The sequence below is a fragment of the Amblyomma americanum genome, chromosome 4 (assembly GCF_052857255.1).
Source record: "Amblyomma americanum isolate KBUSLIRL-KWMA chromosome 4, ASM5285725v1, whole genome shotgun sequence".
Lineage (NCBI taxonomy): Eukaryota > Metazoa > Arthropoda > Arachnida > Ixodida > Ixodidae > Amblyomma > Amblyomma americanum.
The window spans coordinates 3,714,635-3,739,269 of NC_135500.1; the positions used below are offsets into that span (position 1 = coordinate 3,714,635).

The 24,635-nt window shown below is 46.2% G+C and overlaps 1 long non-coding RNA gene across 3 annotated transcripts in view; it reads right to left on the reverse strand.

Moving 5' to 3' along the window:
* Positions 1–18,968, reverse strand: part of LOC144127778 (uncharacterized) — a 32,857-nt gene extending 13,889 nt beyond the window's left edge. The window contains exons 1-3 of one of the 3 annotated variants that reach the window (XR_013313562.1): positions 18,654–18,968; positions 18,228–18,492; positions 13,676–13,865 (exon numbers count right to left, since the gene is read on the reverse strand). This is a non-coding gene — a long non-coding RNA (uncharacterized LOC144127778). Of the gene's footprint in view, positions 1–13,675; positions 13,866–18,227 lie in introns of all 3 variants that reach the window. The other 2 variants (XR_013313561.1, XR_013313560.1) reach the window with 2 other exon arrangements.
* Positions 18,969–24,635: the final 5,667 nt, after the last annotated feature.

Consider the following 24,635-nt stretch of genomic DNA (forward strand, 5'->3'; position numbering starts at 1 on the left):
GGATCTATGAATCCCATTTCCACCATTCCCAAAGCATTTTCTGTTCTCAGCCGACCTCCTTTTTTGGTGTCCCCTGGTCTCGTTTCAATTTCCCTCAGGTAGTGTTTGTGCAAAGATTACTTCAGCCTTTAGATGTAAACATTTATGATATCCTTCCTGCGCTTCGCAATGGGCCTGCTATCCACATTGTTTTCGACGACATATTCCCAAAAAATGCAAAACTTTTGCCACCGAGTATTCTAAATGGTCTTCTAGAAGATAATCTGTGGACCCTACCTACAGATATAGCAATAGCCACTGACGCATCGCAATGCAATGAAAAAGCAGGTGTGGGAATATTTTGCTCGCATTTATACTGGTCCTTTTCACTGCGCCTTCCAGATTTCACCCCTATTTTTCAAGCAGTTTCTAGCAGTTGTACTTGATCTACGCAAGCTAGACCCCTCTATTACAGCAGTTGCAGTAATTACTGATTCTTTATCTTTGTGTTCGTCCCTCGCTGCACATGTTGACGGTCCCATTTTAACAACTTTCTTATCCCTACTTCCTCCGCATTTGAGCCTTGTTCATTTAGTATGGGTTCCCGGTCACAGCAGTGTGACAGTAAATGAGATTGCTGATAATCTCGCAAATGCTTCCCTCAGCGGCCCCGTGTTGCCAATCATCCCGGCTACAGCCTATATTACAGCATCTAGATTTCGGCGACGTGCGTTTTTAAGCACGCAAGACACATCACTTTTAACATCGGTGGATTATGAGCACCTTAAATATTATTGAAACAGGAAAATTTGCTGCTCTCGGCAGCTTAAAGTATCACTGACGAGGCTGCGCTGCCGCATCCCCCCTCTAAATTTCTATTTACACAAGTCGGGTTTGGCGCTCTCTCCCCTTTGTGCATTTTGCCGTGAGCCTGAATCTATAGAACATTTTTGGCTGTATTGTCGCCGATTCAACTCTTTGAGAAAAAGGTTGCTCATAGGAGCCCTTGCAACATCTTGGCCTTAGTTTGAGCAGCCCGCTCTTGCTATCATTTGGCGCCACCTCATTTGGGTTCAGCCACAGATCTGTTTGTACCGCTGTTCTAAATTTCCTGGTAGAATCTCACCGAATGCCTTGCTAAGTGTTCTAACTTTTCTTTTCTATCAATTATTACATTTTGACTAAATCATTAATATTTAACCCCTGTCTTTATTACTATTCTTAAAATTTTAAAATCAAAACTCTCATCCCTTTTCTGTTCATGACGAAATATTCACCGGTGTTGCGCTCCCACGTACTTTTCCTTTTTGTTAACTGCGTTCAGGTGAATAGCCACCCGATTCTTGGCCGATCCCCCAGTGTGGGTATGTGCCATCTTTTGATAGGCTAACAACAACAACAACTCAGGAGGGATGCGTGCAGCTGTCAGACGTTTTCAAAGGCGCTATGGGGCATTTAGAGGACAGTAGAGCCAATCAGGTAATGGGAAATCTTCCGAGCGTTACCAGACCTCTTCCGAGAACAGGTGAGGATCGTTGGCATGGGCGAGCATAGTATCACTCTGCAAGAAGGCCATTCGCGGAAAGCGCCTCACAGGTATCGAATTCTGGAAGCCCTTAAGTCGGCGGTCAGCCGACAAGTGAAGGAGCTCCTTGAGATAGGATTAATTTATCCGACCGAATATAAGTTCGCTCACCCAGTCGTTCGTGTCGCAAAGAAAGACGGCACTATGAGGATGTGTGTCGATTATCGCAGCCTAAACAACATCAGCATAGATAATGCGTTCCCCACTGCGCTCTCCCAGAAGCTGATTTTCACAGTGGGGCGCGCAATCTTCATTAGCTTATTTGACTTGAAACGTGGTTACTGGCAGGTTCTATTGGAAAAACAAAGCCAGAGGTACACAGCATTTGTTACGCATGATGGCCAATTTGCTTGGAGGGTGGTGCCCTTCGTGCTGAAAAGCTCGGCGGCCACTTTTCAGGGCGTCATAAACAGGCTTTTGCAGGATTGTCACGAGTACGCCTGCGCTTACTTACAAGTAGATGATATTACCGTATTCTCGATTTCGTGGTAGGACCACCTGCGGCATCTGCACGTCGTGCTGGAACGGCTACACAAGGTAGGCATGACTGTGACTGCGGCTAAATGCCAGATTGCTCAGCCCTCCATCTCTTGCCTTGGACATGTGATCAGCTCAGGCAGCTATGCACCAGATCACAGAAAGGTAGCCGCGATTAAAGAGCTGCAGCGCCCAATCACAAAAAAAAAAGCAGGTCAGGAGCGTTTTGGGCTTGTGCGGTTACTACCGCGAATACATACCGCATTTCGCGCAAGCTGCGTTGCCATTGACTAAGCTGACTGCCAAATGCATCCCAACCAATGTACCTTGGGGCAACTAAGAGGAAATTGCATTCGAGGCCTTGAAGGGCGTTTCTTGCAAGGCTGCGGCCCTCGCCACGCCCCGACAAAACATATTGGCTCTTCACAGACGCTTCTGAAACAGCGGCAGCTAGGAGCCGGCCTGTCGCAAATTGCTGATGAGGAAGGGGAAGTTCCGACTGCGTTCGCCAGTCAAGTTTACTGCCACGCACACTCGTTGGACGACCATCGAAAGAGTCTTTCGCAGCCGTATGGGGCTTAGGGCGCTTCGATAACTGGCTTTCTGGCATTGAACGTAGTTTCTGACCATAACCCTCTTGCTTACCTGACCACCGGTACTCCAAGTAGTGCGAAACTCATTCGATGCGCACTTGCCCTTCAGTGTGTGGAGATATCCGGGCGGACAGAACCTTTCGCCCCGCCTCCACACCGCGGATGCAGCGTTCCCGCTCACTAACCGCGGATGGGGTTCGTGCTTGAGGGACAAAGGGAAGGGACGACACAGCGTGAACACTCATATGCTATTTATTACACTTGCAATTAATACACAGAGCGGGCCAGCTAGCTACAAAACATGAACGAGGCATTCCTCGGAAATAGAAGGCTACGTAAGAAGGACTTCCGACTTACCGGCTGGGGCAGGGGCGCGACTTCGGAGGTATCGGCGGCGAACGTTTGTATGCGCCAACAATGGCGGCTGAGTTTTCCCGTGGGCGCCGCATTCTTGGGGCAAAGCCATTCCCTAGCATTTATTTGCTGGGGAAGGCGACCAGAGCGCGCGTTTGCTGCGCTCGCTTCGCTGCTTAGATCCAGAAGTCCAAAGCCAAGGCACAACGGATCCCCGTGTGCCTGCCGCGGAAGGTGACGAGAGCGTGCGGCTCCAACCGCTCGTAACGCTGGCCGGAACCCGAAGAGACTCTCTGTCCGGTTCCGCAGAATTCCGCGTAACCTACGAGGTGGCGCTCCCGTCTCGCTTGCCTATCCCCCATGAGGGAGACTTCCCTCCTCGCCCAACTGGTGCTGTCCTGACCGCCGACGATGAAGATGGGCCGCGTCGAAATGGAGGGGCGAAACAGGTTTCCACATCCCTCCCTCCTTAAGTTGGCCTACGGTTGAACTCATCCATGGAGGCCAACGACAAAGGGGCCAGGAGCATTGTGGTGATGACTGCAAGACAACTCGTACAGGCGGAGTGCCGGGGTCATCCGACGAGCAGCAAGGTCACCGGGCACCCGTCCTTGTCCCGTCGCAGGCATCCAAAATTAGCGTGCCGGGACGGGGTTGTTCGCGCCGACACGCCTTTGTTGGAAGGTGGGAAGGTGGGGGGGGGGGGGGGGGGGGGGGGGGGGGGCTCGCCCTCCTGCTCTCGTAGCCGCTGCAAACTGCTCGCCGGAGACTGCAGCTCGATGACTCCCGGCTGCAAGGCAGCAGGCAGGGACCCATACAATGAACAGCAGGCCGGGGCAGCTTCTCTTCAACTCTGCATATCGCTCCTAGGATCTTCAAGTTTGAATCGGACAATGGAGACCGCGCAAACTCACCATTTGGTAAAATGCGGAGCAATGCAAATGCCAAACAATCATCCGGCACCGCCCAAACGCTCGGCTCATTTGAACGTAGCTGGCTCTCTTCGGTCGAAGCACATTCGTGGTTCGCTTTCCGGCATGATGGTGTTAAGTTCACTTGAACTGCGTTAGCGTCTCTGGTTCCGCGAAATTATCAATTGGCTTCAGCCATAAAAAAATACGAAGTTCGTTTGAACAAGCTAAGATTTTTATAGTTGAGCGAGACTTCTCGGCTCTAGCGAGGTTCATATAAAACAAGCAAACCCGTTTGCACGTGCTTGTGCCACGGTACGACTGTGTCCTCCAAAAGCGACAGGCAGTTACCGAAGAGCCTTAGGCCTACTCGCTCTGACACTTGCCGGTGCCAACAAAGAGCCAAGGACAACAGCTAGAACACAACGCCACGACGAGATACGTTTCTGCCAAGGTGACCCTAACGCGAACGGCACCTACTGCTTCTTACGGTGTCGCAGCGCCCCGGTGCTTTTCCTGTAATCACGACTGCAATCCAAATCAGCTGATTACGGCACCCGGCTCCCATAGCCAAAGAGACAGAACAGAGAATATTTACTATTTACTACTATGTACAAGAAAAATTGGGCCACACCCCAGGCTTCCGCATTCACTCGGTTCTGGCTTGCTGTTCTCCGTGGACGTCTCGGTCTCGCTCCTCATGTGCGGACCTCGTAGGTTCACCTTCCAAAGGTGCACTGATCAAGTGCTCATCAATAGCGTAGCATGCATGGCAATTCTCCCATGCTGCTATTACGCTCATCTCGCTGTCAAGAAAGCATCTTAGCCTTGCTAGCAACTCCGAATTCGGGTCAGGCCTAACGCTGTTCCAAATCCGGGTGGACATTGCACGAACCGAACTGACTGTCGTCCCTCGTCCCAAGAGGTTGCCACACGCTGGGACGCCATTGTAGAAATGTGGGGGGACAGCCTTCTGCCTCTGCCACACTCCCATTCCGCGGATGCAGCGTTCCCGCTCGCTAACTGCGGATGGGGTTTGTTCTCGAGGGACAAAGGGAAGGGACGACAATAGCGTTAACACTTATGCTATTTATTACACTTGCAATTAATACACAGAGCCGGCCAGCTAGCTCCAAAACATCAACGAGGCATTCCTCGGAAATAGAAGGCTACGTAAGAAGGACTTCCGACTTACCGGCTGGGGCAGGGGCGCGAGTAAGGAGGTATCGGCGGCGAACGTTTGTATGCGCCGACAGTGGCGGCCGGGTTTTCCCGTGCGCGCCGCATTCTTGGGGCAAAGCCATTCCTTAGCATTTGCTGGGGAAGGCGACCAGAGCGCCCGTTTGATGCGCTCACTTCGCTGCCTGGAACCAGACGTCCAGCGGCAAGGCACAACGAATCTCCGTGCGCCTGCCGCGGAAGGTGACGACCGCTCGTAACGCTGGCCGGATCCCGAAGAGACTCTGTCCGGTCCAGCAGAATTCCGCGTAACCTACGAGGTGGTGCTCCCGTCACCGTTCCCTTTCTCCCATGAGGGAGACTTCCCTCCTCGCCCAACCGATGCTATCCTGATGTCACCACTTCGCGCACTTTTGCGTTCACTCCCAGACACCCATTGAGCGTGTGGGGGTATCGGTCTCGCTCACAGAGGAGATACCCTCGACTCAGCGTGGCAAGCTCAGCCGGAGGCCAGCTACCAAGTAACAAGGAGGTTGGTCGTTTGGTGCCTGGCATTCGCCGGTCACAGGCCAGAGAATGGGTCGGAGCCAAAGGTTCACAAAGAAGAAAAGTTTATACAGCAAAGAGACGATACAGAGTATTTCTCAATCACTTGTACGAGTAGATACGAAGTGATTTACAATTACAATGTAACTCGTGCAAAGTAATAATAGAGAGAGATACAATTCAACAAAATCTTTGCACCTAAAGTGCACTAACACAGAGAGAGACAAATAATGAAAACACAATTTGTTCACCGGGCACTGCGACAGCACGACGACCTGAGGAGCATGACGGGGCCGATCCGCAGGCTGGCGCACGTTGCCTCGCTGGTCCTTGGCTGGTCGAGTGGTGTTCTCCTGGGAGTCGAGCGGGCGCGCTTCTCGGAAGCTTAAACGGCGGCTTGGGCTAACAGAACGGTTGAAGCCCCTCATTTATAGGCGCGGTCCGCGTCTGTTCATCGCGCCAAGGTAGGCGTTCACACACACGCAGCTTCAACTGCACAAACTCCTTCTCCTTCACGCGCCGGGCTCGCGACCCCATTGGTAGAGCGCGGAAACCGCCTTCTAGAACAATCTAGTAGTGAATTCCAATCGCAGGCCCGGAGCGGTCTGCACGCTCTGTGACAGAGCGCCTCAATCCGGCGGAGAGTGCGAGACCTGAAAGTGCGATTGGAGTACACTTGCTCTGGCCAGAGCATGTAGGTGGCGCTCGCGAACTGCTGGAGGAAGTACCCGTCATTCCTTGCGCTTGCCCGTGCTTATCGCGCGTCGTCGTTTGCTTTTCGACCGTTGCTGCAAGAGGTGAAGACTACACCCGCTGCCTTTTGAGATGGAGGTGACGCCTGGTCTATGACAAGCTACTGCTTTCCGACTCGCTGTCGTAAAGCAGAGCGAGCGCCAGTGCGCAATTCACTTTTGAGTCCATAGCGGCGGGCGAAGGTGATCGTCTGCTACGCAGCGCGGAGAGGAGCCGGCGCGGCGGACGCGACAAGCCGCCGGAAATGAGGGGCGCCGCTAGCGCCGCAGAAAAAGAACGCCACGCAAACTTCCGGTCGGATCCGCCGATTTCGGCGGAGCAGTCCTGACTGCTCCACGGAGCAATCTCGGCTCGGCAACCGCTCCCTGTATGCGATTGGAAGACGCGATCCGTGGCTCAGCTCTGCGTTTGGAATAGAGTTGCTCCGAAAGAGCAGGAAACGTTGCTCCCGAAGTGCTCCAACTCTGCGGTTGGAAGTCACCATAGGTCATTCGCGCCACGCGGAGTCATCGGCGCAAGAGCGAAGGGGAGAGAGTATCACTTTTGCGCGGACAAGGTTACCCCCTTTCTGTCAACAACAAGTAGAAACTACTCCGACATTCTAGAAAAAATCGACGCCGCACGCGGCCATGCCTCCCTCGGCGCCGCGCCGGCGAGCTCAGTGGAAAGTTACGCAACCCCTGGGGTTCCTTCCCCGCTGTTTCTTTTGTTTTATTTTACCGCACGTTGGCGCGATGGCTTACGCGCAGCGCCGGGTTTTTCGAAGATGCGCCGAATTTTGTGACACCTGACCGCCGACGATGAAGATGGGCCGCGTCGAAATGGAGGGGGGAAACAGGTTTCCACAAGTGTTATAAAATTACCCTCACCCATCGCAAAGGCAAAGCGCATGATGACGCGGACGCCCTGTCAAGATTACAGAAAGTGGGTGCTCGATAAACAATATCTCACCCATAAGGGCGCGCATCAATCCAAGGCTTTTGCTTCATGGGTGAATCAATGTAAAGCACCCTTCCAACATGCATTCGTAGAGACGTTACCGAAAAATTGTACCCTTTAATGAGGGTGCAACCATTACATTCTCTAAAGTATCACTAAGTGCACCCTTCATTAAGGGTGCTGATCTCTGCTCCGTTTTTAGCACCGAACAATTTGAAGTGGGTGTTTGTCTGGGGACAGCTGATTTACACCCTTAAGGGTGAGAACTTGTTTGGTGTGTGGGTCGCCCATTAATCATGAGAGTGTGTTAAAGGTTCTTTTTTTTGCTCCGCCCGCAGCCACATTTCTGGAGGAGTTTGTGGCAGTGCACTCCCTTCGTGTCGTTGCGGGGGTGGGTCGTGAACATGAAACCAATTCCAGTGTATTTGCCCGCGTGTTTTGAGTGCCGAAGTGCGCGTACGTGAAGCGGAAACAGCACGCCTGTGAAAGAGACAGTGAACTCTACATTCTGCCCAGCTGTGAACTGTCTTGTTTTATTCCCGCAGCATTGTGCCGCCATTTGATCTCTTGTTTTATGCATCTTGGTTTGCAGCCGAGCCTACTTACTTCCTCCTCCTGGAGTTCTGTATTGTTGCATTTTGTGGGATGCCCCTGTTTGCTGATGTCATCTAAAGTAAACGCCCTCCACAGAGTCAAGAAGCCCTGCAACGGATTTTCAGTGGGGACTGTAGCGACGTCGGACAAGCGGGATTTCCGTGCCGGCCGAACCCTGACCCGCAGCTCTCGCACCTGCTTACAGAGCCCGTGTTTGGATACAGCAACGGTATCTGGAGAATCGGTCACCTCCTGGTTTCCGACGCCTCTGCTGCTATCCAGGAATCGCGATGTTTGGCCTCAGCAGACGTAAACACCTGCCGAGTGCGGGTGACGCACCCGTGGCGCTAAGCGGGAGTCGCGGCAACCGGGCGAGTATGCCACGCAACTGCTGAGATAAAGCTTGGGCGGGCTGCACACGGGAAGAACAGAGGTTCGTCAGCGAGTGTGAGTTTGAACAGAACTGCGACTGTGCGCGGTCACAAGTTCAGAGCTCCCGCGGTCGCCCGAGGGCTCCGTGTATTTCCGGGCAGTCGTGCGCGGCTGGCCCATTAGAATTGCATAAAATACTTGGAGTCATGTTTAACAGTAACTTGAACTGGGACTTACATGTTGAGAACATATGCAAAAAAATGTCCACAACAGCTAGGGCGATCTCACGCTGCCGAACGTTCCTACCGACCCAAACAAAAATCCAGCTCATCACGCATTATTTGCGTCCCACATCAATTATTGCAGTCTTGTCTGGGCCACCACTACAGCTAAAAACAAGCATAGAGTTCTTAGAATTCAGAAAAGAATCATCCGCTACATCGGAAATCACCCATACCTCTCACACACTGGCCACTTGTTTACAATCTACAAAATAATTCCCGTGACATCGGTACGACTTCAGGGTTTTACGTACGTTTTATTCTTCAAATAGCCCTTTTCATGAATTTCTCATTTCAACCGCATCACTACAGCGTCACGAACATATCGTTTCTACCAGAAGCACTAATGACTGGTACATTCCGCGCTTTCGTACTAATTATAAACATCAGTCACTAAAACATAATCTCCCTTCAGTTCTAAACACATACATATTTCATACCAAGCCTACGATAAATCAGTTGAGGCAGCAATTCCTTAATATATTATGAGATCAACACTTAAACACTGCCTTGCATGTTATTACTTAAGATATTGATTTTGTTGTGTTTGATGTTACTGTTCCTTTTTAATCGTGTATAAACTATTTTTCCTTGTTTGTCGTTTCCATGTATGCAATATGTTTTTCTGTATTCATTTTTCGACATGATATTGAAATTCTGCGCCCCATACTGAAATTTCAAGTAGTGTCTCTCCTGTATTTGCAATGTACATTGAGTGAACTTCACGCTGCCCTACCGTGTTGTGGTCTCTTGGGCCTAGTCAAGCTGCCTCGAACAGCTTTTTCCCAAGAACTCCTTGCATGTATATGGTAAAATAAAGGAATTGAATAACGGCTTGCGAGCCATAAGTGTGCCGTGCGCGGCCACAACTGGGGCGCTGCGGCGTACCGCATCGCTTACATTTTTTGTGTTACTTGGAAATGTAACAAGAAAATACATCTCTTCTTTAACAGCACCCGCATCGTCTTGTGACACCCCTATTGGAACATGAGAAAAGGAGCACGAAAACAAGACGACGGGCGAAGATAGTACACACAGCACGAGCGCTAACTTCCGACTAAAGGAAAAGCACAAAACCGTGTCGACCGGGACCTGTGCAATCTTTTGGATGTGCGAGATGGGAGTTCTAGGTAAAGATGTTGGGTGCGCCGACAAAAAGCCATTGGGAAGGCTTGACGAGGCCACAAGGGCATTGCAGTGGTACACAACATGGTAGCACTTCCAGGGATAAAAAAAGAAAATGAACAAAAGTAACATATTTGGCATTAGCTGTACATCAATTCGGACTCCTTATTTAGTTGATGTGGGAGAGTGTAGCTCAACATTTGATAACCATAATTTGTTCGCATCCTAGGCACATACCATTTGGGTGTCGCACGTGTAGTGTACTTTGGCTCATTGCATTGTAATCCTGACAGATTTAGGACATTGCAGTTATTGTGATTAACACCGGTTTTATACCATTGTAGAAGTAAAACTTCGTACAGCTGTGGCAAACGGATGATTCGAAGTTCATTGAAAAACGGTTCGGTGTGTTCTAGTCGAGGAGCATTGATAATATTTCGAACAGCTTTCTTTTGAAGAAGATACAAGCGGTTAATATTTGTAAAAGACGTGGTATCCCACACCAAAAAATAATTTACAACAGAGGAAAAGAGTGCACTGTACAACATTTTCTTGATACTCTTCGGCATGAAATATCTCAGTCGACACAAAATACCGACAACCTTTGACAGCTTGTTCATCACCATGTCAACGCGATCATTCCAATTCAAATGCTCATTAAAAATAACACCTAAACTTTTGACCGCAGGGACCGTTTCGATGAGCGACTTACCGATCCTTAAACAGAGTGGTGGCATATTTGTCAACTTGTTACGAGGCTGGAAAAGCACGGCCTTCGTTTTTGCAGTGTTTATGTTTAATGAAGTATTTTGAGACCATTCTTGGAGTCACTATAAACATTTTGTGGCTTGTTTCTCAAGATCTGGCAGCTGTGCAGCTCTAAAGAATAAAGTGGTGTCATCAGCGTAAATCACAAAGGTTGGAAGATTACTAATACAGACGATGTCATTAACATAAAGAAGAAACAGCAATGGTCCCAAGATGCTACCTTGCGGGACACCAGAAACGATGTGTCTAATATCAGATAAATCAGTTTATTTTTACTTGTTGCGATCGAGCACTTAAGTAAGACTGAATTATGTCAAGAAACTGTCCGCGGAAATTGTAATGCTCGAGCTTAGTTAACATTATTTTGTGGTTAATGCGGTCAAACGCTTTTGAAAAATCGATCAATATGCCAAGAGTAAGAAGTTTCTGCTCGAAGGACTCTAAAATTAGCACTTTTTTTGTGTCAGCAGCGCGGTTTCCGTCGAAAGGTTCTTCCTAAACCCATGCTGACTGGGCGTTATTATGTTATTTTTGTCACAAAAACTAGATATCTGGTTGAACAAGATCTTTTCAAAGCACTTTGAAAAAACAGGTAGAATAGATATTGGATGATAATTTGACAGACTGTTTTTGTCTCCACCTTTGTGAATAACTGTGACCTTGGCAAACTGCATTTTCTTAGGGAACACTGCGTGTTCAATACAGCTATTGAAAATACATTCTAACACAGGAGTAATTACATCAGCGACATATTTTACTGGTGAAATTTTCAGGTCATCAATATCACACGACTTGCTGTTACGCAAAGCTAGAAGCCAATTTTTGATTTCGTTCGCATCAGTTGGAGACAAGAAAGCACTGCAAACAACCCGCGAGTCAAGACACTTCATGTTCATAAAATTGTAGCTCACGTCTGCCTGAGACACAAAATAGTTATTGAAATCATCTGCTAGTCGTTTCCCACTCACTGTTTCATTGTTGACTAAAATTTCAAGTGCACTAGGAACAGTTGTACCTCGATTTAAAATTTTGTTGATGTTTTTCCACACAAGATCGCTCCTTTTTATTAAGTCTTGGTTGAACAGATTTTCCATGAACTCTTCTTTCGCCTGTCGAAGAACATACGTAACTTTGTTCCGGTATGTTTTAAATTGTTGAAGGTCATCTAGTGACCTGGTTTGGATAAAACGGTTGTAAAGGTCTGTTTTTGTTTTTGTCATTTTGAGGCATTCGGCGGTTATCCATGGTTTGCGAGCTTTGCGGGGTTTCTTTGGGGTTACGAGAGGAAAGCTTTGTTCATATATGGATTTAAATATGGTAATAAAGACATTGTAAGCATCTTCTGGGTCCTTGTTTTGCACAACACTCCAGTCAAAATTTGATAGAGCTGCCCTAAAGTGATTTAGTGTGTCATGATTAATGCGTCTGTATGTAATACTTGGAGGCATATGATTTTTAGTAGAGGGGGGACTCTCGACGACCAGGTATATTGGAAGATGGTCACTTATGTGGCCATTAATTACTCCAGAGTTCAGGTGATTCGGTGGGGAGTTAGTAAAAAAGACGTCGATTGCTGTCGCTGCTTGTAATCGTGTGGGGACATTTATAACGTTAATGAAGCCATTTCATTCTAATATCGACTCAACCTCTAACTTATCAACTGATTGTGATAGAAAATCTATGTTAATGTCACCCCCTAAAACAAGGTTAAGGTTGTTCTCTGTGACCCATTGGAGGTATTCATCAAGGAAGCAGGCAAAATTCGAGAAGTTGCTTTTTAATGGTCGGTAAAATACAGAAAAGACGTTTCTACCACTTTGTAAGGAGAGTATTTCATAGTCATCATGAGTTAACGTGAAATCGACAAGAAGGCGGCATTTAAGTTTGTTTTCTATCGCTATCATCACGCCCCCACCTCGTTTATCAATACGATTTTGCACATATGTAGTGTAGTTTGGCAAATGTAAGGCTTCGCCGCTATCTTGGTACCAAGTTTCAGTAACCATTATTATATTGAAGTGGAAGTTAAGTGCAGAAAGGAAAGATTCAAACTCGTCACCTTTGTTGCGCAGGGACTGTGCGTTGACGTGAAAAAAAGACATGCGGCTCTTTTTCTGAGCAGACGCAGTGTTTACAGCTGATGGCAGGAAGAACTGAGACTTTGTTTGGTTTAAAAGGGGGGGCCGCAGGTCCATCAGGGGTGCGAAAAGTGCATTTCTGAGCAAGGGCCTAGCCCCTAAAGCAGTGTGTCAAGTGTACTTTCCTTTGAAATGACTATCGCTAATGTGCCATCAGATTTCCTTACCAGTATTTTTCCATTTGTGTGCCAGACATATTTGAAGTCCTGTTGTTTTGCCCATTCTTTCGTTTTTTTCAGCAGTTCGCGGCTCCTTTTGGTCAGGCTCTCAAGCACATGCACTTTGCTACCTTGATTTGCTATCTTATTCCTGTTTGCCCACCACAGGTCCCAGGTTTTTTGTCTTGTGATCCGGCAAATAATAGTTGGAATCTTATCTGATTTCGAGGGCAGCTGATGTATAGTGTCCACGTCATCACAGGTTAGTTCTGGGAGCTCAATCATAGCAGCGATGGCATTAATTTTTTCAATAAGTCTTCTTTTTCAGATTGAGGTATTCCATGAAACTGTAGGTTTGCTCGCCTATTTCGCCATTCCAACTCGTCAAGCTGAGTTACGAGGGATTCAGTAGGTTCTATTCCTTCTAGTTTTTCAACTCTCTTTCTGATTTCCGTGATATCTTGCTCGTTTTTTTGTACACGGTTAACTAAACCAGTCAGTTGATCAGACATAAATTGCGCAGCTGTTTCCATATCGTCAACGGTACGTTTCAGCGGCAATAACACTTCAAGTTTTTTGTCAATGGCTTGCAGCATATGCCACATGTTCTGTATGTTTGGCTCTTCTGCAGCTTTCTCAGGCGCATGCGTGCTGGATTTTAGTCCTCTGCATTTAGGACACCTCCAGGTTTTCCGATAGTCTTTTTTAGATTTCAGTGTCGCTTCAGACACACCTGCACATTTGCCTACATGAAACACAGTGTGGCATATGCTGCAAGACACGCCATTTTGATCATCTACCCCTGACTGACACTCCGGACATTCTTTATCATCACCAGCCATTGTAACACACTTCGCAGCAGCAGCGGTCAGACAGGTGACTAACAATAGGCATGCAAGGAAAAATAAAAGGGGCGAACCAACCTGCGATAGTACAGGAAGAGTATATTAAATCGATGTCGCCGTGACCACTGCCGCTGCCAATGTGCCCCGAGATGCCACAGCGCCGCTTTTTATACACGGTCTGACGGTGGTAGCGCCGCGAAACGGGTCTATTTCTTCTTCGTCGCTGATGGTGATGCAGCTTGCGTCAGCGGAAAATATCGGCGGAATTCTGCGATAGTACAGGAAGAGTATATTAAATCAATGTCGCCATGACCACTGCCGCAAATAATGTTAGTAAAGCGATGTCACGGCGTATGCCTAGAGATTGCAAAGAAAGATTGGTTTTAATCTGAGTGACGCTTGAATGGTATTTATAGTTTTTAGAGATGAATCGGGCTGCCCTATTTTGAATGTGGTGACCATGCTGTTCAATTCAATTCGATTCAGTTCCTTTATTTTACCATATACATGGAAGGAGCTCTTGGGCAAAAAGCTGCTCGAGGCAGCTTGACTGGGCCCAAGAGACCACAACAATGTAGGGCAGCGTGAAGTTCACTCAATGTACATTGCAAATACAGGAGAGACACTACTTGAAATTTCAGTATGGGGCACAGAATTTCTATATCATGTCGAAAAATCAATGTAGGAAAACATATTGCATACATGGAAACGACAAACAAGAAAAAATAGTTTATACACGATTAAAAAGGAACAGTAACATCAAACAGAACAAAATCAATATCTTAAGTAATAACATGCAAGACAGTGTTTAAGTGTTGATCTCATAATATATTAAGGAATTGCTGCCTCAACTGATTTATCGTAGGCTTGGTATGATATATGTATGTGTTTAGAACTGAAGGGAGATTATGTTTTAGTGACTGATGTTTATAATTAGTACGAAAGCGCGGAATGTACCAGTCATTAGTGCTTCTGGTAGAAACAATATGTTCGTGATGCTGTAGTGATGTGGTTGAAATGAGAAATTCATGAAAAGGGCTATGTGACGAATAAAACGTACGTAAAACCCTGAAGTCGTACAAAGATGTCACGGGAATTATTTTGTAGGTTGTAAACAAGTGGCCAGTGTGTGAGAGGTATGGGTGATTTCCGATGTAGTGGATGATTCTTTTCTGAATTCTAATAATTTTATGCTTGTTTGTAGCTGTAGTGGTGGCCCAGACAAGACTGCAATAATTGATGTGGGACGCAAATAATGCGTGATAGAGCTTATTTGCGTCGGTAGGAACGTTCGGCAGCGCGAGATCACCCCAGCTGTTGTGGAAATTTTTTTGCATATGTTCTGAACATGCAAGTCTCAGTTCAAGTTACTATTAAACATGACTCCAAGTTTTTTATGCGATTCTACGATTTCAATCTTCTGGGCTTCATAAGCTATTGGGTTATGAACCTGAAATGTTTTATTTTTTGCTCTGAAAACAATAATTTTGGTTTTAGATGGACTAAGTTTCAATCCGTTGGATTGTGTCCATAAGGATAATTTTAAAAGAAAGTTTTTACATTGCTTTATTAGCATACCTGCATCTGGCCCCGGCATCAGTATTGACCAATCATCGGCGTATGTGATAAACTTTACTGATTTGTCAATGAGGACAATATCATTGATAAAAACATCAAACAAAAGAGGGCCTAATATGCTTCCTTGTGGAACTCCGTTATTAATGGGTAGAAAGCTTGATTGGTGGTTTCCCCAAGCATACCATTTGTGTTCTCTTGCTTAAATACGATTTAATCAATTCTAGGGGTATGCCACGAACTCCATAAAGGGACCGTTTAGTTATGATAATATTATGACAGACAATCGAAAGCTTTCGTGAAATCCACAAAAAGGCCTAATGTAAAGTAGTTCTGACCAATATTATCTAGTATAAATTCTTTCATTGTTAGGAGAGCAGTTTCGGTTGACCTACCGTATCTGATACCATGTAGGTTGTCGCTGAAAACATTTCTTTCTGAAAAATATTGCATGAGTCGAGAAAACATAATTTTTTCAAGTCCTTTCGAAAATATTGAAATTATGCTTATTGGTTTGTAATTAGTGACAGTATTTTTGTGACCACAGTAGAATTTCAAAGGTCGTCCGTTTCTTCGAGGATGGTTCAGAAACCCTTCCTCTAGTGTCGTTCGGCTTGGAAGATGAACAGGAGGCGAGCTTGTAGATGATGACAGCAGAGCACATATTTACAACATACATATACAGAGAGTTAAACTGGAAAAAACAGAACTGAATTTACAAAAGAACAAACCACTTTCATGTTGCCACTTTCATGTGGCAAGTTGTATATCGGGCAGACAGGCCGGTGCCTGAACAAGCGACTCAGCGAGCACCACAGAAGTGTTAGAGATCAGGGACCAGGTAATCTGGCTCGTCACTGCCGTAGTCACAAGTGCACGCCTAACTTCAAGGAGTGTTCAGTATTAGGAAAAAATAGCAATCAAAAAACGAGGGAAATAATTGAAGCGGCAGAGATGGAAAAAGAGGGACTGGGAAATTGTATCAGTGATCCTTCGCCGTTTTTATCAATGAAAGACTTGGCTTTCTTAGGTGCAAGGCAGAGGGCGAAAGTGTGAAACTTGTGCACTGTTTGGTAGGTTTTTATTGTTTTTTACTTTTTATTTTTTTAATGTTTTTATTGTTTTGGTTTTCTTCTTTTCTTGACACATCATGACCTTGATAAGATAATCATTGTTAGTTGTTTGTACGTGCGCAATACCTGACCTTTATAAGGCTGTCAGCGCCAAATAAAGACCATTCAGTGGAAGTAAGCGCTTGTGTTGTGTCCTGTGTATTCTGTGTGTAAGATGGGAATTATCTACGAGATCCCATTCAGCTGTGGTTCCGTTTATGTAGGGCAGACGGGGCGCTGCATTAATAAACGCCTTCAGGAGCACAATAACTCTTTGAGCCAACACGGTGGGCAGCATTTAGCAAGGCACTGCCAGTCTTGTAAGGTCAATGACAAGATGAAAAAAGTGTTTTGTACGCCGCTTTTCAAGCAAACGAAGATTATAGGCTGCGCGAAGGACCGGAAGGCACGCGAGATTTTTGAAGCCTGGAAAATTGCTAGATACGGTGCGGTAAAATGTGTTAGTGAAGCATCAATTCACCTGTATCAGAAGGAACTTGACTTTTTGGGTTGATAAGATTGCGTACTTTTGCTTTGGGCGTTAAGTTTGGTTGCGCATGCATTGCTCTTGAAGGAAGCTTGTGTTTTTTCGTCCAATAAATCAGTTCTTAGTCTACGCTCGTCCTGTCTGCATCTTTTCTTTGTCCTGTCTCCTGCGTAGTTTTATGTCTATTTTCAGAGACGTATTCTAAAAACTTCAAAAAAACTGAGAAAGCATAATATACTGCCGCTGGGTGGGCGGTATACAACTGATAAAATTTCATCGTTGGAGCGCAGCGCCAGCATCTCATAGTCCGTAGTAACTTTGCTATGCTCTGGCACAAGGTCACATTTTTTGGAAACGTCTGTATATATACCAATGCCGCCACCTTTTCGGCCAGGGCGGTCCAGAAAAAAACCTTTGTAGCCGTCAAGCGCAAGATGGCTACAGCCTTCATAGTACCAGGTTTCAGTGAACATTATGGTGTCTATTTTGAAGGAAAATTGGTTTAGAAGATCACTAATGGCATCGTCTTTATTAATTGCTGAACGGGTGTTCAAATGTAGAAGTGAAGCGCTCGGTAAAGAAACCGGTCTCATGGATTCTGGTAGAACGAAAGTTTCATAGTCCATTTTCTGCGTTTAAGCGGTGTCTTCCGAGCTAGCTACTTCTGAGCTTGTTATCTTTCAAAGGTCACGCTCTCCTGATATCTGTATAATCTTTGACTTTTCTGTCTTCTTTGCAAAGACTGGTTCTAAGCTAGTGAAGCCGATGTCTTCATTGGTAAGTCTGGCTTTCTTTGCCTTCCTGAGTGCCGCGTTGCGTTTTGCACGCGATTTAAACTGCACTACTATGTTGGATTCATTTTGGTTGCGAGTTCGCACTCGGTGGCAAGCTTCAAGATCATTGGGAGGGATAGGGACTTCAATGGCATTTCCCATTTTAGCGACTATGTCAAGAACGTTCTCGTTTTCTACCCTTTCAATGCCTTTGATTTCAATGTTAGCACTTCTAGAGTACTGCTCTATGCTTACAAATCTTTTCTCGTGTTTCTCTGCATTTCTGTCGAGATGCTCACATTTTGCCCGAAGTGCCTCGTTCTCAGTTTCTAGTGCCATGTTTTTTGCAATCTCAGCATCACACTTTTTTTTAGTTCTTCAATTACGGAATCCATGAATTCCATGCTTTGGGCTGTGGTCCTTTGTTCAGTTCGTATTTCACGAAGTTCAGTGCGAAAGTCTCGTTCGGATGCCTCACGGGACATTTTAAGTTCTTGACGGAGTTCATCTTTTAGCTTCTGAAAATCCGCTCTCCTGTCTTCCTTAAATTTAGCCAGGTTATTATCCATTTTTGAAGAATAAAATATACTACAGACACAGAAAAAAAAAGTTCAAAAGAAATCCCGAACTTGGCAGCAGCGACAAGACTACGGGATAAGAAAGAGAGCACACAGGACACTAACCTGCGGCAAAGAGTAAAATGACGCTCAAGCGTTGCTCCCAGGCGTTGTCGCTGCTGCCAAGTGTGTTCAGCACGCTGACGGTGGTTCCTTATATGATCGATGTGGTCGACAGGAGCGCCAACTATGAGGACTGCTGTGATTGAAGCCAACGCCGCCAGGTGATTACCTGGTTACGCCGCTTGTGCTGGTCCGTACGATGTCACCGTGGCCGGCACGTGCGATGAGGGGCTGTCCTTTGATTCAGTACAACTGCACCGGCGGCAATCTGCGGCAAAGAGTAGAATGACGCTCAAGCGTTGCTCCCAGGTGTTGTCGCTGCTACCAGACCAAATGGAGGAAGCGAACTCAAGCTGTGGTCGAACAAATGTTAGGTATGCTAGTTTCCGAATATTAGCAGGAGAATTTCGTAAGTTACGGCGTATGTACCCTAATGACTTTGGGGCCACAGCGCATATGGATGTGATATGAAAAGACCATGAATGATCGGACGAAAGGTTAACAACAAGGTATTTGTAATGGGATACATGGGAGAGTAACCCCTGTTACACGGGCGTTTTCAACGGCAGTTCAGTTGATTCTCAGTTGAACTGAACGGCAGTTAGCGGTGTTACACGGCAGTGCTAACTGCCGTTGAAATCTCAACGGCAGTTGAGTTCGACTGAGATCGGGGATACCAGTTGAACGGCCAACTGACAAGATGGCGACCTACAGACCGAAAAACATGCCCTCTTACTGGATTGTCTTGGCTCAGTGTGCTTCGAACCCACAAATTTCTACCGCAAAGCAAAAAGTACACAAAAATAATTGTCACTATAGTAAAAAATATATACACTACGATCATTTACAACAAGAAAAAATGCACACACTGCTTTTTTTCTTATTTAAACTTCGCTCTAGACGCGAGGACATGTGGTTAGAGTGCTAACTGAACTGAACGCGAAGTGCTCGTGTAACAGCTGGCGATTCCAGTTGAGTTCAACGGCAGTTGAAATCCTTAACTGGCGGTTAACTGAACTGTCGTTGAAAACGCCCGTGTAACACGGGTATAGTCATCTTGAATATGGTATGTATAGTTAGAATTGTTATATTACCGGCTGAATCAGCTGATTTTACATTTCGATACGTTAAGGGTCATTAACCATTTATTGCACCACTCAAAAATAAGATGAAGATCTGATTGGAGTACCAGATGGTCGTTAGCAGATATAATAGGGTTGTACATAGTACACTCATCCGCGAGTATTTACGTAGACGAAGATAAGTTATAGGTAAGTCGTTTATATATATAAGAAATAATAAAGGGCCGAGTACACTGCTCCGCGGCACACCGAAGGTACTGGGGAAAGGTTAGAGGACAAATTATTAACAAATATGAACTGCTGGTGATCTGTGAGGAAGTTACGAAGCCATAATAAAGTTAACGAGTCTAGACGGAGTGATGATAATTTTGTCATCATGCGGCCGTGATCTACGCGGTCGAAAGCTTTGACAAAATCAAGAAATATACAATCAGTTTGCAGGTTATCGTTCATATTAAAATGCAAGTCAGTGGTTAGTTCGAATAACTGTGTTTCACAGGAATGACCCTTTCTAAACCCATGTTGATTACGGCAAAAAAAGTTATTGTGCTCAAGATGACAGAAAACATGAGATGCAATTATATGTTCTAGCATTTTGCAGCAGATGCACGTGAGAGATATTGGGCGATAGTTTTCGGCTGAGATTTTGTTTCCAGTTTTAAATATAGGTATGACTTTAGCCATTTTCCGGTCAGAGGGCAGAATTCCTGTAGTTAGTGATTGCTTAAAAATATGGAATAAGAATTTACTACTCACTGAAATGGTATTTTTTAATATTTTAGAAAAAATGCCATCAACACCAGCTGAAGTATATAACTTAAGATTATTAATGAGACACATTATACCTTCCTCAGTTATTTCAATGGCTTTCATGTAGCGATAATCGAGATCGAGAACTCGGGTAAATTATAGTGGTCCTCAGAAGTGAACACAGATGAGAAGAAGGTGTTAAATATTGCGGGGCACTCATTGTCTGGAATGGGGTGTTGTTAGTTTGTAAGAAAAGGAAACTAGTGTCACGACTAGGGCATATCTGCTTCCAAAACTTTTTTAGGATTAGTTTTCATAAGTGATCGAAGATCGTGTGCGAAATATTTATCCTTTGCTGATGACAAGGCAGAGCAGTAATGTTTTAGGCAGGCACTGTAACTGTTCCAAGCAGAATGGGTACCCGCACGGTTAGCAGTCCGGTAAAGCTTCTTTTTCCTGTTCCTTAGTTGCTTAAGGATCTTTGTAAACCAGGGGTTAGTTTTATTTTTGGTAATTGTGATCAGAGGTACATACTGGGTGACCAGGGATGAAACGCTGTCTTTAAAGAGTATCCAGTTTTCTTCACTGCTCCGGCTGTTAAATGAGGGCAGAAATTCATTGTAAAAGAAGGTTTGGAGTTCAGTGTTGATAGCTTTGAGATAGCTTTACTGTAGTCGTAAATTTTTTTCTTCACATAGCCCATAAACGGAACCGGAATGTCAAAACTTAGTTTGAGTAAATGATGATCACTAAATCCTTTCAGGTGTCTGACTTCTCGTACAGTATCGGGTGCTGATGTAAGTACTAGATCTAATATGTTGTTTTCGCGGGTAGGTTCCTCAACGATTTGAAAGAGGTTGTAATCGAGTGTCAGGTTACAAAATTTTGTTGAAATATGACATGATGTTAATTGAGCCCAGCTGATTAAGGGGTAATTAAAATCTCCAATGAGATAGATGCTATCAGCAGGACATAGTTCGGTTGCCTTAGTAATACTGATGCCTGCTTATTAGCGACACTGACTAGAATCAGGTGGACAGTAACAAGCGCCTGTCAATAACTTAATGGAAGACATTAGACAGGCTGCCCAGATAATTTCAAGAATTGACTCGGTGTTGATTGCATATGATGATATTGCCTTCTTAATTCCCAGACATATGCCACCGCCGCTTTTAACAATACGATCACGCCGGTATATCTTGTATGAATATGCACCAGGAAGAATTTCGTCGTCGGTAATGTTAGGATTCAACCGTGTTTCAGTAATAATAATGATGTGCGATTCGCTGTTGTACACTTTCCTCTTGAGAGAAATTGGTAAACTGCCACTCATGATCTGCGAGAATTTGCCATATGCGCTCCACCCCATTCTTATCCTTCTAGTTATCTCCCTCTCATGATCCGGATCAGCTGTCACTACCTGCCCTAAGTAGACGTATTCCGTCACAATTTCTAGGCTCTCGCTGCCAGTTGTGAACAGGTGTTCCCTTGCTAGGCTGTTGAACATTACCTTGGTTTTCTGCATGTTAATTTTTACACCCATCGATCTGCTTCTGCCTGTCTAACTCGTTGATCATGATTTGCAGTTCACCTCCTGAGTGACTCAGCAAGGCAATGTCATCAGCACCTACTCACCTACGGGGCAGAAACGTGGAGGCTAACGAAAAGAGTTCAGCTTAAGTTAAGGACAACACAGCGAGCCATGGAAAGAAAAATGATAGGTGTAACGTTAGGAGATCGGAAGCGGGCAGAGTGGGTGAGGGAACAAACACGGGTTAATGACATCCTAGTCGAAATCAAGAGAAAGAAATGGGCTTGGGCAGGGCATGTAATCCGAAGGCAAGATAACCGCTGGTCCTTAAGGGTAACGGAGTGGATTCCAAGAGAAAGTAAGCGTAGCATGGGGTGGCAGGAGGTTAGATGGGCGGATGAGATTAATAAGTTTGCAGGCAAAGGGTGGATGCAGCTGGCAAAGGATAGGGTTAATTGGAGAGACATGGGAGAGGCCTTTGCCCTGCAGTGGGTGTAGTAAGGCTGATGATGATGATGATGATGATGATGATGCGATTCGCTATCGTCTAGAAACGAAGAGAGCAGATCACGTTTTGGCACGAGGCTGCGGAAGTTAGCGTATGACAATGATAGTGGATAATGCTTCGTACTTGCACTCGACTCGCAGGAATCCTTTGCACGTTTACTGTGCTCTAGCTATCTGCTTGTCGGCACAACACTGTCTGTAATGGTGTCATAAACAAAGGTCTTTGCTGCCATGTGCAATTTATTTAAAGGCAACCTGAAAGGCTTCTTTTGTGCTTTGGCAAATGTGTACAATTTCTTTCTAATACTTCGTGTTGCTGGCGAGAAAGCTTCTCCGATGGAAAAGGAAGTTTCCTTTCACTTTACGTGCAAATGAAAGAATTTGCATTTTGTCCTTGAAAGACAGCACTTTTGCTATAATTGGTCTACGCTTCTCGTCATATTTCCCTAGCCTGTGTACACGTTCGAACTGTGTACTTGTTGCACATATGTCGAGCCATTCTGAACAAAACTGGATGATTTTCTGCTCAGACAATGCCCAGTCTTCGTCAGGAGCGTCTTCCACTTCAAAGAAAAGAAGGTTGCACCGACGCAACCGATTTTCGTTATCATCGCACCTAGATGCAATTAAGGAGAGCTGGTCCGAGACAGAACTAAGAGCGTGTTCGGATGTGCCGGCTTCTTCTGAACGTTTATTGGCGATTGATGTTTCTAGCGTCAATATCCATTGATTTAAAAGTTCTACTTCTTTCTGCGAGGCCGCTTCCTGGTCTTTCACTATTTTAGATTCGCCTTCATTAGCCTCGCGCGCCCTTAGTGCAGCCACCCTTTCAGTAAAGTGTTTCAGTGCGTTCGCAGCGGCAGCCTCCCTCTCCTTGGAACAGTTGAGCTCCTTTAACAAAGTAGCTTGGCCTTCTTTCAGCTTAAGGGTTGTTTCTAGTAATGAAGCACAAGTTTCGTCCAGTTTCTTCGCTCCTTCTAAGGCAAGGGCAAACTCCTCAGCTTCAGCTTTCGACATGGGACCGGGGTTAGATACAATATCAACCGAAAGCATCAAAAGTACGCCTGACAGTAATATCCTCATCCACCTCAACAGACCGAGTAACCACTTCGACACATCAAGGAGCTACGGTGGGCAAGACACCGCGAAAAGACAGTAATTGCTGCTTCTAATACCTAATGAAGATTTCATGTAACTGACATGGAAAACGAACGGGTATGAGCGCATCATTGCTGGCGCGGTGTCATGCCCAAATGGCGAAGCCCCTGATGCGCGTTTAGATGCCATGCTGTTTGCTTCGGTCATCTTCGAGGTAGGTTCCCAGATTGATAAGCCGGCTTGAACCAGATGCAGCGGCATACGATCCAAGGCAGGCCATGGCGGATTTGAAACCTCTGATGTGAGCTGACAGGAACCAAGACACCCACCGCAAACGGCCCATGTGACTGCTGCCTGAAAAACGAACGGGTGTGAGCGCATCGTCGCTGGCGCGGTGTCATGCCCATATAGCGAAGCGCATGATGTGCGTTTATATGCCATGCTGTTTGCTTCGGTTATCTTCGAGGTAGGTTGCCAGATTGATGAGCCGGCTTGAACCAGATGCAGCGGCAGAGGATCCAAGGCAGGCCATGGCGCATTTGAAACCTCTGATGTGAGCTGACAGGAACCAAGACACCCACCGCAAACGGCCCATGGGACTGCTACCTGGAAAACGAACGGGTGTGAGCGCATCGTCGCTGGTGCGGTGTCATGCCCAAATGGCGAAGCCCCTGATGCGCCGTAATATGCCATGCTGTTTGCTTCGGTTATCTTCGAGTTAGGTTGCCAGATTGATGAGCTGGCTTGAACCAGTTGCAGCGGCATTCGATCCAATGCAGGTCATCGCGGGATTGAAACCTCTTTTGTGAGCTGACAGGAACCAAGACACCCACCGCAAATGGCCCATGTGACTGCAGCCTGGAAAACGAACGGGTGTGAGCGCATCGTCGCTGGCGCGGTGTCATGCCCAAATGGCGAAGCCCCTGATGCGCCGTAATATGCCATGCTGTTTGCTTCGGTTATCTTCGAGGTAGGTTGCCAGATAGATGAGCCGGCTTGAACAAGATGCAGCGGCATACGATCCAATGCAGGCCATGGTGGGATTGAAACCTCTGTTGTGAGCTGACATTAACCAGGACACCCACCCGCAAACGGCCCATGTGACTGGTGCCTGGAAAACGAACGGGTGCGAGCGCATCGTCGCTGACGCGGGGTCATGCCCAAATGGCGGAGCCCCTGTTGCGCATTTATATGCCATGCTGTTTGCTTCGGTTATCTTCGAGGTAGGTTCCCAGATTGATGAGCCGGCTTGAACCAGATGCAGCGGCATACGATCCAATGCAGGCCATGGCGGGATTGAAACCTCTGTTGTGAGCTGACAGGAAACAGGACATCCACCGCAAACGGCCCATGTGACTGCAGCCTGGAAAACGAACGGGTGTGAGTGCATCGTCGCTAGCGCGGTGTCATGCCCATAATGCGAAGCGCCTAATGCGCGTTAAT